Here is a 20,522-nt window from a genome sequence, read left to right on the forward strand (position 1 = left end):
TTGACATGTTTCCGTGCATGAAGGGAGCGTGCAATTTCCCGCAAAAGCACACGACTCTACACCAACTCGGACACCTATGCAAATAAACTGAATGAGAAGTGTACATTCATATATAGCGTTTGATTTTATAAAACTGCAAAAAATATGCATAGAACATACTGTGCAAACAATCGGTCAATCCAGATCAAGAGAGATACGTACCCATGTCGTTCTTTATTTCACGACGAGACACCATAGTGGTACACGTCACCGGAAGAAACGCCGAGCGAGAGAACAAATGATATGTTCTTAAGAAGGGCCATGATGAGAATCTAGCTAGTTGTTTTACTTGTACACCCTCTTCGGGTTAGTTTGCCACGGTTCTGTGTTCATTTGCTTGTGTTTATATAGAGCCATAGAGGCACATGAAAAACTACATAATTAATTCTTGCCTTATCTGTTCCACTTTGCATTGATGTCTTCCTCATAAGTTTTAGGTACGCTAGCTGAAGGTATACTCCAAGGGTGTGTACGTGTTAGTCCATATGGTAATGGCCGCTGACCCGTTGTAGTTGTGGCATGTAAAAAGAGCATGATGTAATTAATGACAGGTTAATACTAGTACTACTCCCTTCATTCATAATTACTTCACATTTTTGGCTTAGTCAAAGTCAAACTTTGTAAACCATGATCATATGCTTATAAAAAGACATCAACATTCACAATATAAAACAGGTTACATTAGAATCCTCATAAAGCATATTATCATATTATATGTCTTTGGTATTAGGAATATTTAAAAAATTCATATTATTGATCAAACTTTGTGAAGTTTAACTTTGACTAAAAATAAAACTCGAACTAAATATAAACGGAGGAAGTAGTCTACTTATCTTCATCCTTGCATGAAATACAATGGAAAGTAAAACACTTCTAGCAATTAAGTGTACATTATCCTCTCCCTTGAATGAAATACCAAATAGGACGAAAAAATTAAAAGAAGATGACAGTAATTAAACTAATAGTAAATAAGAGTCATTATCGTCTTACTTGCATGAAATAAGCATGGGATGAGTATTAATTATGAGTCATTATTTTCTTCCCTCATGATATATTCACTCCATGTTAAAATAATATAGTGTATACTAGGTTTGTCCGAATTTAGATTCTATATATAAGATTCTACCAAATTTGTAATAAACACCAACATATATAATTAAGAATAGAATCCTTAAAGTTGAATTAAATATTAAGAAAAATACTACTCCCTCCTATCCATAATAAGTGGTGGAGATTACTTTGTACGAATTCTCCGACACTTATTATGGATAGCGAGAGTAACATCTATCACATTATTATTTTTCAGCAAATCTTCGAGCTATTCAAACTCTTCCTTTTTGATGACGTAGTTTTGTATTTTTCTGAAGGTAACGAACAAGCGTAAATAGATATCAAACCATAAATACTAAGTTTCTCGCATAATTTTAATTTGAGGTGCAATGCCCGATACCGATTCTCTTTGTCACGCGATATTTTACTTGTCCGAGGTTTGATCATCGGTATCTCTATACCTTGTTCAACCTCGTCTCCTGACAAGTACTCTTTACTCGTACCGTGGTATGTGGTCTCTTATGAACCATTCATATGCTTGCAAGATAATTAGACGACATTCCACCGAGAGGGCCCAGAGTATATCTATCCGTCATCGGGATGGACAAATCCCACTGTTGATCCATATGCCTCAACTCATACTTTCCGGATACTTAATCTCACCTTTATAACCACCCATTTACGCAGTGGCGTTTGATGTAATCAAAGTACCCTTCCGATATAAGTGATTTACATGATCTCATGGTCGAAAGAACTAGGTAACTATGTATCGAAAGCTTATAGCAAATAACTTAATGACGTGATCTTATGCTACGCTTATTTGGGTGTGTCCATTACATCATTCACATAATGACATAACCTTGTTATTAATAACATCCAATGTTCATGATCATGAAACTATGATCATCTATTAATCAATAAGCTAGTTATACAAGAGGCTTACTAGGGACTCCTTGTTGTTTACATAACACACATGTATCAATGTTTCGAGTTAATACAATTATAGCATGGTATGTAAACATTATCATAAACACAAAGATATATTATAATAACCATTTATTATTGCCTCTTGGGCATATCTCCAACAATATCGACTACCAGACTGAAAATCGGCCAAAATATCGGCGCTGGCGATAAATCAGTCGATATGCCAAAATCTTATCTGTTACCACCCGATTCACGATAAATCGGTATGTCGATCGATTTTTTGAATAGTAAAACTACCAGTTGAGAATAATGTGCATTTTAGGCTATACAAAAATGACAAAGTATGATCATGTTCAGAATCCAAAACATTTCGAATTGAGATTTTGCACATCTGTGGGATACATTTATTATCTACTTTTAGAATTTTATTTCATTTTTTAAACATATAGATTTTTTTATTTTTTTAAATATGCGGAAGCACTAGAGCTCGGGAGCCAAAAGAACTTTCCGGATTCTTACATGTTAATATGTTATATATGAGGTTTCTATCTATTAACTTCTCATATCATGATCCTAATCCACATCAGAGATGCTACACACCCTTTAATGTTATTTTCTTCATTATTATGATATGTCCTCTCTTTACCCATCCAATGCTCGCTTTTAAGTTTTGTTCTAGAGACATTTAAATTGTTTGTGTGCTTTGCTATACGATGCTCCTACGATGCTCCTCCGCCTGACTGCTTCCTTGCCGACCTCTATGGATTCAGCGACATCGATAACATCATGGACGACAACAACAACGAAGCAGCTGCGGTGATGACCTTCCCGGTCAATAGGTATGTGCTTCTCATCTCTTTGTTCAAGCTACTACTTGCTCCATATGCAGATCAGCTAGATTTGTTTATCAGATGCATGTAATTAGATCTATCAGTGCTTATGTCATGTTGATTTTGGTAATTAAACTCACTCGAAATTTGCTTGAATAACCTAACATATTCAATCAAGCACTCCTTATACACTTGCATACATGACATCAGTGAGTAATATAAAGCAACATGTATTAACTTCTTATTATTGAATTTCAGATCATGACTTCATGCATACACTGATTCACCATTACATGCATTATGCTGTCTACATAATTCTAACTTTCATCCTTACCGCAACAACACCGGTACCACCATCAACTTTGCGGTAGCTTCTTTCCGCTACATAACCAGTTCTTTGACATGTTTCCGTGCATGAAGGGAGCGTGCAATTTCCCGCAAAAACACACGACTCTACACCAACTCGGACACCTATGCAAATAAACTGAATGAGAAGTGTACATTCATATATAGCATTTGATTTTATAAAACTGCAAAAAATATGCATAGAACATACTGTGCAAACAATCGGTCAATCCAGATCAAGAGAGATACGTACCCATGTCATTCTTTATTTCACGACAGGACACCATAGTGGTACACGTCACCAGAAGAAACGCCAAGCAGAGAACAAATGATATGTTCTTAAGAAGGGCCATGATGAGAATCTAGCTAGTTGTTTTACTTGTACACCCTCTTCGGGTTAGTTTGCCACGGTTCTGTGTTCATTTGCTTGTGTTTATATAGAGCCATAGAGACACATGAAAAACTACATAATTAATTCTTGCCTTATCTGTTCCACTTTGCATTGATGTCTTCCTCATAAGTTTTAGGTACGCTAGCTGAAGGTATACTCCAAGGGTGTGTACGTGTTAGCCCATATGGTAATGGCCGCTGACCCGTTGTAGTTGTGGCATGTAAAAAGAGCATGATGTAATTAATGACAGGTTAATACTAGTACTACTCCCTTCATTCATAATTACTTCGCATTTTTGGCTTAGTCAAAGTCAAACTTTGTAAACCATGATCATATGCTTATAAAAGGACATCTACATGCACAATATAAAACATGTTACATTAGAATCCTCATAAAGCATATTATCATATTATATGTCTTTGGTATTAGGAATATTTAAAAAATTCATATTATTGATCAAACTTTGTAAAGTTTGACTTTGACTAAAAATAAAACTCGAACTAAATATAAACGGAGGAAGTAGTCTACTTATCTTCATCCTTGCATGAAATACAATGGAAAGTAAACCACTTCTAGCAATTAAGTGTACATTATCCTCTCCCTTGAATGAAATACCAAATAGGACGAAAAAATTAAAAGAAGATGACAAGTAATTAAACTAGTAGTAAATAAGAGTCATTATCGTCTTACTTGCATGAAATAAGCATGGGATGAGTATTAATTATGAGTCATTATCTTCTTCCCTCATGATATATTCACTCCATGTTAAAATAATATAGTGTATATTAGGTTTGTCCTAATTTAGATTCTATATATAAGATTCTACCAAATTTGTAATAAACACCAACATATATAATTAAGAATAGAATCCTTAAAGTTGAATTGAATATTAAGAAAAATACTACTCCCTCCTATCCATAATAAGTGGTGGAGATTACTTTGTACGAATTCTCCGACACTTATTATGGATAGCAGAGAGTAACATCTATCACATTATTATTTTTCAGCAAATCTTCGAGCTATTCAAACTCTTCCTTTTTGATGACGCAGTTTTGTATTTTTCTGAAGGTAACGAACAAGCGTAAATAGATATCAAACCATAAATACTAAGTTTCTCCCATAATTTTAGTTTGAGGTGCAATGGGAGAAACTTAGCAAGATCCGAAGGACCATATAAAAGATTAATCTTCCAACACCACCATTGACTCTGAAAAGGAGATCTCGTCATTGAATGAAGAGCTGAAGATCACTAATGGCCAATATTGATCATTAACCTTCATTCCTAAACTTTCCTTAAACAAATTGCATAATATATACATTCACACCACTGCGTTACGAAACCTTTCATATGCAATGCTTATTGCAAGAAAGACCAATTCACTTTTCATATGGTTCTCAAAGTTTATTTCAGAAAGAACGCCATCCAATTTCTTGTGTACCTTAATGTATTGTACAATAAAGTTACCAATGTAGGAAAGAACATTGTTGCACATTTGCTTAATTCTCTTCCTTTTGTTCATGATAGGCTGAAGCCAGTATTCAGACAAACAAATTAGAATGACAGGGAATTCAAACACGAACTGATTGTGTTAGCTAATTTTAGATAAATGTTTCTAGGGTTTGGATCCTGATTACAAAGGAATAGCTCACTGATACGTCTCCAACGTAGCTATAATTTCTGATGTTCCATGCTTGTTTTATGATAATACTTACATGTTTTGCTCGCACTTTATGATGTTTTTATGCATTTTCCGGAACTAACCTATTAACGAGATGCCGAAGGGCCAGTTGTTGTTTTCTGTTGTTTTTGGTTCCAGAAAGGCTGTTCGGGCAATATTATCGGAATTCGACGAAATGAAGACCCAACATCTTATTTTTCCCGGAACCTTCCAGAAAGTCAGAGGGGGACCAGAGGGGTGCCCTAGGGGCCCCACACGTGTGGGCGGCGCGGCCCAAGGGGGGGCGCCCCCCTAGTGTGAGGAGGTCCCGTGGCCCCTCCGACTCCGCCTCTTCGCCTATTTAAGCCGTCCTGACCTAAAACGTCGACACCAATTGACGAAACTCCAGAAAGACTCCAGGGGCGCCGCCACCATCGCGAAACTCCAATTCGGGGACAGAAGTCTCTGTTCCGGCACCCTGCCGGGACGGGGAAGTGCCCCCGGAAGCCATCTCCATCAACGCCACCGCCTCCATCATGCTCCGTGAGTGGTTCCCCCATGGACTACGGGTTCTAGTTGTAGCTAGTTGGTATTCTCTCCCACATGTACTTCAATACAATGATCTCATGAGCTGCCTTACATGATTGAGATTCATCTGATGTAATCGGTGTTGTGTTTGTTGGGATCCGATGGATTGTTACATTATGATTAGTCTATCTATAAAGTTTGTGAAGTTATTGTTGCTGCAATCTTGTTGTGTTTAATGCTTGTCACTAGGGCCCGAGTGGCATGATCTTAGATTTAAGCTCTATACTTATTGCTTAGATTGTATCTACAAGTTGTTTGCACATGTCTATGTCCGGAACCCGAGGCCCAGAGTGACAACAACTGGGATAACTGGAGGGGAAGGCTTAGATATGAGGATCACATGTTTTCACGGAGTGTTAATGCTTTGCTCCGGTGCTCTATTAAAAGGAGTACCTTAATTTCCGAGTAGATTCCCTAGAGGCCCGGCTACCACCGGCTGGTAGGACAAAAGATGTTGTACAAGTTTCTCATTGCGAGCACGTATGACTATATATGGAAAACATGCCTACATGATTAATAATCTTGATGTTCTGTCTTAATGCTATTTCAATCCTATCAATTGCCCAACTGTAATTTGTTCACCCAACACTTGTTATTGGAGAGTTACCACTAGTGTAGATAGCTGGGAACCCCGGTCCATCTCTAATCATCATATACTCGTTCTATATGTCATTGGAAGTAGTATCAACTATTTTCTGGTGCCATTGCCTCTGTGTTACTATTACTGCTGCTGTGTTACTGTTACTACTGCTCTCATATTATTGCTACTTTCACATCACCCCTGTTGCTAGTGCTTTTCCAGGTGCAGCTGAATTGACAACTCAGTTGTTAAGGCTTACAAGTATTCTTTACTTTCCCTTGTGTCGAATCAATAAATTTGGGTTTTACTTCCCTCGAAGACTGTTGCGATCCCCTATACTTGTGGGTTATCACTCACTGATCACACAAGTGGAGTCTAGGGTTACAACCCAAGGAAAGAGATGGCCAACAATGCCTCTAATCCATAGCTTTATAGACAGCTAATACAATCTTCAAAAGTAATAAAGCAAAAAAGTAGCTAATTCTCTTTGTCGAATAGGGAATGTGGAAACTCAACAGGGACCGTCGGATGTGAGATCAAAATCACCTATGAACACGGGAGAGGGCTTAGAAGTAAGAAAGAACCGAAACGGAGTAAACAGAACAGGACTAACAACAATCCATGAAACTTCCCCTTGTTTGCGGCACAAATCTTTCATCTTCTTTGGAAATCCTTTTCTTGCAAGCATCACCTTACTGGCTTCAGAATAGATCTTGTTGATCCTCGGCTTTCTTCATGGAATGCTATGCTCCAATGCTTTGCTTTGATCCATTTAACGCAAGGAATGATGTATCTTGATGGAATCTACATGAGAGCGGCAAATTCTCTTTGTACTCTATGTATAGAGCTTCAATAGAGCCAAACGTGGATAATAATAAAAAATCTATAAAATGAAGATTGCGCTGAAGACTAAGGTTTTTTGCATGGTATTTTTAGAAGAGAGTAAAATATTTACCAAAGACAACCTTTTAAAACATAATTGGCACCAAAGTACAAAGTGTGTTTTCTATCATCATGGCGATACCAATAATCACTTATTTTTCCGGTGCAAATTTTCTAGATCTATATGTTAGTCATCCAAGTAGGTTTTACCTTATACTCGTCACGCAGCGTTGCAAATATTTTTGGCAACTGACTAAATGGTGTGCATCATATGTTTAAAATACTTATTAGGATGAGAATGCTTGTCGTTATTTAACCACTATGGCTATGTGAAAATGACAAGATTTTAGTGATAAAATTTCTTCTATTATGCAAGACAACTTTTCTCTATGCATGATCGTCTCTACAACGTGTGAAAAATCGCAACATATTTATGGAGGTGCCTACATGACTGAAGGATGCAGCGATGGACATTTTTATCCAACATGGATGGCAGTGTAATCTCCGAACCGAAACCTCCATCGTTTTAGGTGTCTATACAGTTTCCTTGACGATTTCTTGTAGTGTGCGCCTTTTATCTTTTCCGCTTTTGATTGTTTGAATTTGAGCAGAATGTTCTTTTTAATTAGGCAGCCACTTTTTTTCAGTTGATGTCTGCGCGTTTGAAAACGGGAGTGGGTCAGAAGAACAGGGAGTGGGTCAGAAGAACAATGAGGTTAATCCATGTCGTACGACAGTTGTTTGCACACTTGTACTCTGATGAAGGATGACTAGCTAGGGCAAAACAAATTCTGGAGGATACTAACCGAGCGCCCTCTAGTCTTTTTATGCAGCGCGGTTGGTTTCGACACGCGACACTTTGAGCACACGGACTTTACTCTGGAAGACGTGATAGCGCCGCACTCAAATGCCACGGAAGAAGGCACGACCACCCTATGTGCACAGTTTGATTAGTAATACTCCCTCCGTCTACAAAAGGTTGTCAAAGATTTGTCAAAATTCAGGTGTATCTAGAGTGTCTAGATACATTCAAATTTAAACAAACTTTTGACATACTTTTATGGACAGAGGGTAGTAGTAATTTTATCACTGGAAGAAAAAAAACTGTCCGAGTGGATTGTAGTTGTAGCTGTTCGGTTTTGTGGGCATGCCACTGCTCTTGAACGGGGCAGTCTCGGGCCAGGCCCAATCATTGAGGCTCGCAATGGGCCGTAGCTGGATTTCGCCATCCTGTCGCCAACGAGCCTCGGTTCATATAGACCATGCTCCTACACTTTTTTTTTTAGACGGAAGGCTCGAAATGAGCCCGGCTTTGAATTAACAAAGCCATCAACCGGCTAGGAGTTACACCAGAAATTACAACACACGCGCGTCAAGCACACAACGGAACCCAAAACAGAAGACAACACAGATAACGTCGAGCTGAAGCGTCAGCTTAAACTATGGAGGGAGCCTTGTCTTCACGCAAGCACCGAGCAATGACGACCAAGTCCACACCAACAAACCTCCACCGCACCAAGACTGCAACCCATGAGGAACTCAACGACGGGCCGACGACCTAGCAGAGCTTGAGGAACCAAAGGAGGGGGTCTTGCGGCGACGCCTCCAAGAAGGTGAATGGCGCGAGAATGCGTCATCGTCGTCGGCAGAAACACAGGTCCTGCAAAGTTTTCAGCCAGACCCGAGAGCCACCACCCCTGGAGCTCGGGCTAGGTCCAGACCAAGAAAACAACATCTTCCCCCGGCATTGGGATAAGCACACCGGCAAAGCTACGACCAGACGCCGCCCTAGCAAAGCCCCCCAAGGCGCTAGGAAGGGCATCAACTACCGCAGCAAACTGTGTAAAAGCAGCCAGGCCGATGCTGCGAGTGGGCTGTGACACCAGCCAGAGATCACAGGGTGATCCACAAGACACTACTAGAGAAGCAAGCACAAAGTGAGGGCCCCAGGAGAGCAGATTGGGGCGGAGGGACAGAGTCCATCACTTCGAACAGGAGACATCATCGGGACGCCTTCAACAAGGGAGCGACACCCGCAGGTGACGCCGTCACCGGCACAGGCCACAACCATGTGCAGCTTTCGCCGAGGTCCAAACCCGACCAAAATTTTGGTCGCCATCGCGAGGACGTAGAGCAGACAAGGCAGTAATCGCTGCCGCGCCCCCAACCAAAGCCGCACTATGAACTAGCCCCAGCTAGACTCATCCGCAGGGTGAACGCAAACGCTGGCTAGCAATGCCCGGCCAGACCCAGATCTAGACGTCAACGACGCTAAATCGGCAGCAACCCAGTGACCTCACCATCCCCGAGTCGCCGGCACACCGCACACGCAAACTGGTCGGAGGGAAACCAGACTACCGCCGCGGGAGCAGCAGCAGTACTGGGCACACTGCCTACCCGGCAAGCATGCGCCGGCCCAGGGACCCATCCCGGATAGCCGACAAGAACCTCGCCCCCAAGCGACGTCAAAACCGTCGGAGAGCCCGAGAACGCCGGACTCCCACGGCAGTGAGCGGCCAGGTCGTCGGATCCGGGGCCTCTGTACCCAGATCAGGCCCGAGAGCAGACCAACAGCCAGATCCGGCCAGGCCCTGGCAGGCCCAGATCTGGGCCCCCAGGCCCAGATCCCGCCGCCACACGCCAACCCTAGGCGACCCAGCAGCCGCCGGCGGACCGAGCAGCGCCGCGCACGACCGCGCCACGCTGCAGTCGCCGACCACACGGCCCTCCACGACCGGAGCAACGCCAGCCCGAGCCGGAACCGACGCGCCTCACCGCGGCAAGGGCGAGACCCGCCCCGTCGGGCCTTCCCAGCAGGCGGTGGGAGGAGAAAACCGCCGCCGCCAGCACCGCCCGGGCTTTGCCTGGTGGCTCCCGCCGGCGGCGGCGGGGGGGGGGGGGGAAGGAGAAGGGTGGGGGATAGAGGAGAGGGAGACGGGGGGCGCCCCGGTCGCCCCGCGGGGGGAGCGACGGGAGCGAGAGGGGAGAGAGGGAAGGATTTGCAGGAAGAAGAGGACGATGTGCTCCTACACTTTCGCGTCGCCGAGGACTGGGGTGACGGATTGCTGACCACCGCGACTGCTGCCGCTGCCGCTGCCAGCACCGGCGAGGCGGCGACGTCCGCAGGCTGATCCCTCCTCGGTTAGTCCGGACCTCGCTCCAGCCCTCCCACCCGCTTCCTCCTCGCTCCTCCTAGGTTTCGCGGCGCACTAACATTTCCCCTCCGCGCGCTCGCAGGCAGACGTCCTCCGCTCCGGCGCGGGCGCACAACGCTGACGAAATCGGCAGCGCACGCATCTTACGCCGCGCCGCCCGCTGCTCCTCCGACCTCCCGCCTTCCCGCTTCCGTAAGCGTGGGTAAGTAAGCACGCACCCCCTCCCACTCTCGCCTCCTCGGTAGCCACGCGCCTACGCCGACCTACCTTTCCGGTGCTGTTTGCGACGGGTCGATGAAGTTTGGAGCGGTTTTCTCCCGATTTTATGTTTCGGCTACCTCCATCGACGAGCAAGCTCGGTTTACCTTGTGTATGTTGCTAGATTGAATTCGTGTTTCATCTAAGCCATGGGTGGATGTGGATGTGGATGCGGGCGTCGGCTCGCTGGATTGTGTGCCCGCGAATCGTGCTATTCATCCATCGTTGAGTAATATACTTGCATTTTTGGTAGGACATAGGCTAATCAAGAGCTTGTGTCTCGCCTAGCTGGGTTGTGTGAACCCACTGGATGCAAAAACCCACTGTAAGCCTGCATGAAGGTGTCTACTTTAGTCATCATGTAATAATATAACAAGTACTGTATTCACGAACCACGTAAGCCTGCATGAATAGGCAAATTAATCGAACCAAACTTTGTTCAGTTCTATGTATGGAAAGTTTGGGCGTCCACATTCTGATATATTACATGTTTGCGCGCTGTGTGGTGGTGCTTCTCTGTATGTTGTTTCAGCATTTTACAAGTCTGTCAATGATTTCGCATACCGGGGAATTGTAGAATGTTGCGAGTCTGAGTATATTCATCTAGTCTAATTTCTATTTTTATGATGGGAGAGTTTTAAATCCCCAGCCTATGCAACCTGAAGCACACAAGGCCTCAACAGTGTCTTATTACAGTGGTTTGTTCAGATGAACCATGAAAGTACTGCACACACTTGAGAAAAGAAAAACAAAGAATGTTCGAAACATCTTCAGCACCTTCAGCGTAGATTTGCATTTGCATCTCATTGTCTTGATCTTTCTCCCATACTTGTCCACCAACTCTCTAGCATATTTCAAACATTATGAGGAGTTAGTTGTAGGTGTTAAATTATTATCTTGCAATGGTTTTTCCATATCTGTGAGTGTTAAAATGTACTCTACATGTTAATGATTTTGGCATCGTTGCCTTACATCAACTTCAATAAAGAAGGCTAAAACTTTTGTTATTTTCTCTCCTGAATCAGGATTTCCCGCGCTGCGATTATTTATATCTCAAAGTATTGATGGAGTAGTTTGAAAAATCCATTTGCTTAGCACTCTAATGAAGACTATGACATAATGAATTGTGGATGCATGACATGCTCACTATTGGCAGACAATAATTCAATTATTGTACTGTTAATGAAATTATCAGACATCTGTGATTACTATATATATAGATATATCATTCTGTGCACTTCTTGATACAGAATTTGCTTTTGTTGTAGCAAATGGAGCAGGAGGAGATCGTTTGCAGCAGTTCGGGACTTACAGGTGAACAAGTGGGCAAAGTAACCTCCTTCTTATCCGATATTGTTCTATGTTGGAGTATTAATGACATCGACAATGACAGTATTGGCAAAAGCAAGGTAATTTATCACCCCTCCCTATCTATTATAATAATTACAGAATTTCAATACATCCATAGAATACAGTATTCAGATTTCAGAACATGATATCATATTCTTTTTTTCATAACTCAGGTCAGCAAAGTTTCTCATATATATGAATCAGCTGAGAAGTTTCAAGATATACACCGTCAATATTTAGTAGAAGAAACAAGAGCAATGATAAGATCAGGATGGGAAACTGTTGCAAAGCCTGCGATCTTTCATATATCTTCTGCCCAAAAATGTGGGACCTGTTGTTACTACATTGATATCAGTCTTGAGAAATCCATGGAGGCAGGATGTAATCATATTTCAAATGATAATGATATTTTCTTGCTGAGCTATGTATCACCCTTGGAGAAAGGCTTTAACACGAGCCTTAGTTGTCTTGGGATTTCTCCTATAAATGTCCCTAGACTACCCTCCCAACCAGGGGGTCTGAAAGGGGCAAATCGATCTGCACCGCACGTTTTGCTCTGTACAGTAAATTTCAGATCCCACTTTCTACCTCAGCCGTCCGATTTAGTGAAACTTTTCTCACTCGTTCAGCTTCTGAAAGAGTCCATGACGCGTGGGACCGGCTATGGCAGGGCCCGACGGTGAGAGGGACGCACGCCCGCTCATTCGGTCGCCTTCGTTCTCCTCTCCATGGTGAAACCCTAGATCGCCTCCACCACGCTACCCAATCCCCGGCCCTCATTTCCTCCCCCAATCCTCGTCTCTTCTCCTCCTCCCCAATGGCGCCGCCGAGCCGCCGCCTCTCCTCCTCCCCCAACCCGCGTCGCCGGCCCGGGCTGTCGTGCCGGCCGAGCCACCTCTTCTTCGCCCTCCTCGTCGCGCTCTTCACGGCCTCCCTGCTCGTCGTCTAGCAGCTGCTCCCCATCGGCGACGGCGACGCGACGGCGGATGGGGAGGACGCCCTGGCGCCACCCGCCGCCGGGGGAGGGGCGATGCGGTTCTCCGCCTCGCGCATGGTGCTGCGCGCGTACGACGGCCAGAGCCGGCTCGAGGCCGCGAGATCCGCGCGCCGGTGGTGGCCCAGCCTCCAGCCCGTCGGACCGGCGCTCGTGAGTGCTCCTGTTCCCTCGCTTCCCCTGCTCCTTAAACAAAACTTATTAGCAGCTTCACTGCATTTAGCTCCTAAGTTTCGGTTCCAGTGAGGAAATGCCCATTTTGTAATCCATCTACCGGACCTCGCCTTGGACTTACCCCAAGTGAAATGCCTGCCGATCGTTTCAGTCGCTGGTATCACTGCCGTTATCTATCATTATTCCTGTACCGATCAGATACTGTTGGACAGAGGAACAGACATGCTTACCTAGATAGATGCACCTCGTGTTTGCTTGCGTAGCTGTTTTTTTATTGGCCAAACCTCAACATGTATGGATTGTTTATGTTGCAGCTGCATGCCACGGAGTTGACTTTGGCTCTTGCATTGTTTCAGGTTGTGGGAACTATGAACATAGATGCAGAGTCCCTCTTGCTCGCTACTTTAGCGAAAAGTCTTGTCGGGCTGGGTTACCAGGTCGAGGTGAGTTGCTTCGCAATGTTGTGCACAGATTGCTTGTTTGGTGAAGTCCAGTTATTGTTGGCGGTCAATCTACCATATGTTAAGAACACTTCATGATGTTTCTCATTGACTGAGTTGCTATGGAGCAGGTTTTAGCATTCTCTTATGGGAAAGCTCATGACATTTGGAGAACTATTTGTCGTGTAAATATCGTGAGAATTGACAAGTTGAAGTCTGTCGATTGGTTAAAGTGAGTACCAAATACTTAGCATGGAGCTCATGATATTTTTATGTCTTTATATACTAACGTTTGTGCTTTTACTTTCTACGCCTGATTTTGTAGATACAATGCTGTGCTTGTAAGCAAATGATAGGACCTTTTAAGTATCATCATTATCTAGCTGCTGAGTTCTGATTAATTATTGAGTTGCACTTAATAGTTGTGTGAAAGTTTGTACATGATTTCATGTTAGCACATGATAAAAGTTGCAGTGCAGGTCAGTGACAAAGACAAATCTTCCCAGAATAAAATAATTTTGGTTGTACTAGAAGCATTCCAGTTGCACTGAAAGTTGCTCTCTAATATAGCTATTTAAATAAAGTTAATGTCATTAAATGAGTTATTGTTTTGTTTTACTACTATCGATTTTCTCTCCCCATTGTCATACCATCTGTTTGCTCTTCAACTGCGTTTATGTTGTATTCAGTCTTATGCAGGAACCTTTTCAATTTCTACCAGTGGTTTGGCTTATTCATGATGATGCTCTTGGACAACACCTTAGAAATTATCCAGAGTTGCATCTGTCCATTCCAAATCATATTGAAGATTGGCGAGCTCATTTTAATGCATGCACTTATGTTGTGTTTCCAGATAACCACCTCCCTGTATGTGCCGTCTCAACTTTATATTCTGAAATAATTAAATTAAATATGGACATAGCTTATACCTGATTTTACCTATCTGATTTCAGTTGTTATACTCTCCCCTTGATACTGGGAATTTCTTGGTCATTTCTGGTTCCCCGGTTGATATCTGGGCTGCTAAAGGATATGGCACATCACATTCTCAAGAAACTTTAAGGAAGCAGCACGGGATCAGAGAAGAAGATGTTGTTGTTTTGGTTGTTGGGAGCTACCTGTTTTTTGATGAATTACCATGGGATTATGCAGCAGTCTTGCGTGCATCAGCCCCCCACATATCATGGAAATAGCAAGGACTAAAAAATTGCGAGTGCAGTTTATCTTTTTCTGTGTAAATGGCAGTGACGCCTATAATACTGCTTTCCAGGTATTAATTATATTCACGTTTTATCGTGTCTTGGGAGGATTGCCCTGTATTTTAGAAAATAGCAATATCATTTTAGAGGCTTGGACTGCAAAGTTCTATTAAATTGTGTGACCGAAGGTGCTAGATGACTGGTGCATGGCATTTTGTATGTGATATGCATTTTATTTGCACAATACAATGGCTATTGTGAAGTGAATGCATCACATGGTGGGAGACTACTGGCTGTCCCTTGTTTCTTCATATAAAGGGCGCTAGCCTACCCGGCCAAGCAGGCCATCCAAAGGGGCAAACGCTCGTTGGTCGTCCGATCGGTGCCACACAGTAAATTGCTCCTCCCGCTTTTCACTAGAACCGTCCGATGCGGTAAAAACTTTTCTCACTCGTTTGGCTGTGAAAGAGGCCTGCAATTTCTAAGGTTCATGTTTCCTCTATTGAGGAATAATGCAATTGTACTCTGTGTCATAAGCTTATATAATTTAATATGGGTAGTCAATTGTTTCATGACAGTTTATGATCCTGTAGTTTTTATATTTCTGCTCCACTGATTTCATATGTAACACTGTAAGATTTAACCCTACGCGATCAATGGTGACACTTTTAGGGGAACCGACTGTCAGTTCAGAATCAACGACAGTTACAACATTCAGTTGGTGGCCTATATTCTGCACCAACAGTAGTTGAGTGCTTTGACAATATTTGTGTTAACCCAGAAGAGTTTGGTGAGTGATGATGATGTCTCTAATTTGTGTTGTCTATATTCTTAACTATGTTTTGTGCAAAACCTGATAATAATACTTGCAGCAGCACGATTTGAGAAGCTGGAATGTACTGAAGAAGATTACGAAGAAGAGCTTGAGTGTATTGAGAATGTTGGAAATTTTATTCGCTTGCTCGCTGCTCTATCAGTCCGTGCAAACATATTGTAATCCTACATGCTCTTACTTGTTTATGCACTTTAATACCGTTTCAGGTCTTTTCTCCATGGGTTGAGAAGTGCAAGCAGTTTTGTTACATCTTGTTTCTTTGGTATGCTCTGTCAGTGGGCCAAGATTGATTCTTCCTATCACTTACATGTTTGTCTAATTTTTTAGATATTGGTAACCTGAAATCCTCTTTCGTATGTTGACGTGTTGCAACAATAATAAGGCCGCATAGAGTTTCATGAGTGACATTGGCATGTGTGGTTATTTGAAGAGATGGATTTTCCTAGGTGGCATATAAGGAGTATTTCAAAGAGTCAAATAAGCTGACCGCCAATTGTATCTTTTTTGCATTCAGATTTGTATTGAGTAACGGTCCCTGAAAGCATTAATATGGAGGACGTTTGCACATGGTGGCACTTCAAACTGTATGCATGTCAGTTTTTCCCTTCTCATCTTCCATGCAAGGTGCTCAAATTGGCACATTTAACCTTCTGATGAGCTCGCCTTGCCGCAGGTTCAATTCGCTCCTTCACTATTGTAAGTAATCATGTATTAGTTAGTGCTTATTCATTTTCATGCCGGCGAGTAACATTGACTTCATGCATCTGCTTCTTGCTGCCTTTGTTATATTGATCCGCGGGAAAAAGGGAATTTTACCCTGCTAGGTACATGCACGGTTGTTTTGTTGATTTAGTAGAAAGGTTGTGATACCTAATAATTTTCAATTAATTTGTTGTCCTACCAAAGTTGGTTGGAAAAGAAACAGGCTCCTTTTTCCAGAGCCATTTTTTTAGTGATGTTCACAGCAAGAACTGGGCTCCCCAATTTTTCCATTGGCGTCTTTATGTTGGAGTTGTACTACACCGCTCCCTCTTTTCTGTCAGTGAATTGCTTGATTTGTTGATGCTCTTAGCTGGTTGTCCAATATACTTGCTCAGCTGAAAGTATTCTTGATATTTGGATCGAGTAGGATTCCCATCTTTATCTTCCTTTTTAATGCGAGTAAAGATGGCAAAGATACCATTATTCTCTCTTGACTACGTGGCTCCGCTGCATCTATTGTCTGCTTCTTTCTATATTTGTCTGATCTATATCAAGAGAATACTTGGTTTCTGTACTACATGCTGGTCGATATCATTTTCTTAGTTGTCCTCTAAGTAGTGTGTGTCCCATGTCCTTGAAATACCTTCTGCTATTTTCATGCGTTTTTCTTCCCTTCTGCTGCATATTAAGACAAATGGTAATGTTGGACTCTGCAGATTATCAAGTACAGTATACTGGAGCATATCAACTTCTTAAATTTATGTTGCAGCCTAGAATATATCAACATCAAAAATATATCAGCCAGGTAATTAGTTCACATAGGCTGCCATTTCCCATCCCTTCCAACTTTAATTTTCATGTGTTTAGACTGATTGATGTCTAGACTATATCAGTTTCTGTACGGGAGAGATAGGTGGTTCTGGAGGTTGAGCAGGGAGGAGGGAGCTAGAGAAGTGGTGCAGCGACGGAGTTGGAGGATCAGGGAGGGGCTATGTTGGCCCGGCTCTGTCCCTCACGAAGATGAGCACATCTCCCTCCTCACCCCTTCTGAGCTGAGCTTCTTCTTCCAACTCATGGCAGGGCTTGGTGGTCTCACAGGGGCAAGGTAGGCAATCAACACCGCCCCTTCTCTCCTATTTCTTGATTTTTAGAAGGATTCATCTCGATTTGAGATGTTAGTTTGTGGTTGTGTTCTTTCTCTTGTATCTCAGGATGTGATCATGGCTAAGATGAGGTGGCCTCACTGCTTGTAGGTTTTCCCACCACATGCTTGGTTCAGACATCTCGTCATCCTTGTTGTCTGCGCTCCTCAACTGAATGTCGGCGTGGACGCCGGCGCATTCCCGAGGGTGCATTTGAGCAGCGATGGTGATCATGCCGATTCATGCTGGTGATCTAATACTAGGTGTTGACAATGAGGATTTCACGTATGTTTTTCCCATCTTCCTTTTGAGATTAAGCACCGCATAATTTTGATCCATTAGTTTTTTTCGTGGCCTGTTCTGTTAATTCAGTGGCAAGATTTGCATCGTGGGAAACCTAGCTTCTTTTGAAATTTGTTCTTACCAATCAACCGCAATAATCATGACTCCATAATCTTACTGACTATTGAGACCCTGTCTTCTATTGTGTTCTCCAGTTTGACAAGCAAGGTGGTGTAGAGTTGGCTGAGCTGTCAATGGTGACGGGTTTTTATGATTAGGATTTTGGTGCTTGGCTATTTCTCTGGAGTGACTAAGGTATATACTCGTGGAGTGCTCATATCTAGGTTTATGTGTGGTATTTTGGTTTTTCCCGAGAGCAGAATGTGACCGATGTTGTAGTAGATCCTTCTTATTCTTGCTTACATGCACCGGTTGCATCGCTGCTTGTTTGTATCTGCACTCCCTGTTATAATTGTTTTTCTAGAAACTGAGTAGATGTGCAGGTTAGCTGTTCTTTGCATTGTCAGAATCAGAAGCATTTGGCTATGCTTATTTTGTGTATGTAAACTTTATGAATTGCACAGGAGATTCTAAGTGAACAAATGCTTATCGTAGGATTGGAGTCTACCTTAGGATCAGTTTATCCTATGGGCCTATACTACAGTGTTTATCTGGCGACGGGGAGCTGCTGCTGCCGGAGCAAAAGACGCGTCTTTCCCGAGCTGAAGCCGCCAGCCACCGCTCCTGCTTGCTGCTGCTGCCGAGAAAAATCGCAGACTTCTTCAGTTAAACAAGGTACAACCCAGTCTCATATCCTTTTGTTGCCCATATACTACCAATCTGATCTGTGTATGCAACCTGCACATTAACAAAAGGCAACGATGTCGATTTAATTAACCTTTCCAGTGATTAAATTCCTTTGTACTGCTAAATGCATTGTTCATTTCAAAGAGTATACAAGGGAATTGATGTTGCACTCATATACTAGCAATCTGATCTGTGTATGCAACCTGCACATTAACAAAAGGCAAGGATGTCGATTTAATTAACCTTTCCAGTGATTAAATTCCTTTGTACTGCTAAATGCATTGTTCATTTCAAAGAGTATACAAGGGAATTGATGTTGCACGTATAAAGAGCTCTGAATTGATGAGGCGGTATTTTAGCCCATTTCCCTTTCGGTGTGTATGGAACAAATTTTGTCTTCCAAATAGTTATCTCAGTTGCCATCACTATTGTTCTGACAACGCAATTTTTCCCCTGTAGATACTAGTACTATATAATGGAAAAGTTATATGGCGCAAGCCTAAATCTTCACAACACCTCCTTGTAGATACTACTACTCCATTATTTTCGGTGACATGGGAAGATAAATGTACGCCAATACTGCCTCAACTTACTGCTTACACTACACATTTTAATTCATCACATGATCATGTGCTGTGCATTTTAAAAGCCACTTGATGCGCTCGTTTGCATAAAGTTTTAAAGCCACAAGGCATATCCATTAAGAATTCGTTTCTCTTTTAACCTGTAGTTTTACTTGTGGTTTGAAACAAGATTAATTATGCTAAGATGACTTATTATACCCTAGCATATGCATAGTCTTCTGCTCTCTCTGATTGTGTATGAGAATATCATCTTCTATCCGGGCGATCTTTGACTTTTTTTTGTCTGAATCTTCTGATCAAGCACTATCTAGCGCTAATAGTTCTATAGCAGTGTATATTTAATGTTTCTTAAAGGAATAGATAGAATTGTCTTCAGTAATTCTTCATAAAATGCAACTTGTGTTAGCAGTAATTTTTTAACATACTGAAAGAGAATCCCTTTTTTAACACACTAGAGCTGCACCCCATGTTTGTAAATTAGCAGTCTTTAAATCTCTCATAGTAACAGTTGAGCGATCTAAAATTAAGCCATAGGTTTGTAAATCTCTTCTCTTTTATGTGCAGAACTGATGCAGAAATTATAGAACCCTATGTGAAGAAAATTATGGATGAGAATCGTGGATAGAAGTATGGGTGTGGAGCCATGGGGTGTTCAAAAGTTTTGCATGCTCCTGAGTTTGTTAAAAATCATCTAAAACTCAAGCACCTTGACTTGGTCTCTGTGTTGACTTCTGGATTTTGTTGGTGATATCACCTGATCATGTATGCTGCTCAGTTGTGCGGTTGTGCCCCTTTGTCTTTGAATTCAGCTTTGTTGATTATTATTGCTTTTCTTTTTTCAGAATATTGATATAGTGATATTATTTCCACATTGGTAAGCTGAAACATGCCATTTATGTTTCTGCCTACCATAGTTTGTGAATCAGTCATTTTGTGGAATTGAACCTGCTCCATTCAATTACGAAACCATCTACTTAGTACATTCAGCAATTGTTTTGTTTCTCTTGTTCCTTCCGGATTGTACATCTACTGATCAGTTAGGTCTGATATTGCATCAATAGTCGTGTTATTCCACCAGAGATTTTTTTGTGTTAGAAGGAAGGTCAATAGCGAGGAATGTTAGGAGAAATGCATTGTGGCTCTCGGGTGCTACACACCCCCATACTTGGAAAAATAAAATAAAAAAGTTAAAAAATCAAACTTTTTTGAAATCAAAGATGATCAGGTATTGTATTTGTATAAAAATATTTCCCTAGGGAATTACTTTCATTGTATCCGGGGCAAAACAAACTCGAAATGGCCCATGACTA

General features: G+C 42.2%; 1 long non-coding RNA gene across 11 annotated transcripts; it reads left to right on the forward strand.

Moving 5' to 3' along the window:
- The first annotated feature begins 13,567 nt into the window (after positions 1-13,567).
- LOC124668288 lies at positions 13,568-20,194 on the forward strand. Of its 11 annotated transcripts, none has more exons than XR_006991624.1 (15): positions 13,568-13,664; positions 13,793-13,893; positions 13,987-14,140; positions 14,351-14,528; positions 14,615-15,650; positions 15,733-15,800; positions 15,902-15,957; positions 16,210-16,391; positions 17,114-17,202; positions 17,291-17,502; positions 17,651-17,824; positions 18,037-18,136; positions 18,437-18,616; positions 19,088-19,196; positions 19,777-20,194. It is a non-coding gene; the product is annotated as an uncharacterized LOC124668288 (long non-coding RNA). The 11 variants fall into 11 exon arrangements; XR_006991627.1 differs by having other exon boundaries at positions 14,361-14,528; XR_006991631.1 differs by lacking the exon at positions 13,987-14,140 and having other exon boundaries at positions 16,210-16,287; positions 16,369-16,391.
- Positions 20,195-20,522: the final 328 nt, after the last annotated feature.

This window comes from Lolium rigidum, chromosome 6 (assembly GCF_022539505.1).
Source record: "Lolium rigidum isolate FL_2022 chromosome 6, APGP_CSIRO_Lrig_0.1, whole genome shotgun sequence".
Classification (NCBI taxonomy): Eukaryota; Viridiplantae; Streptophyta; class Magnoliopsida; order Poales; family Poaceae; genus Lolium; species Lolium rigidum.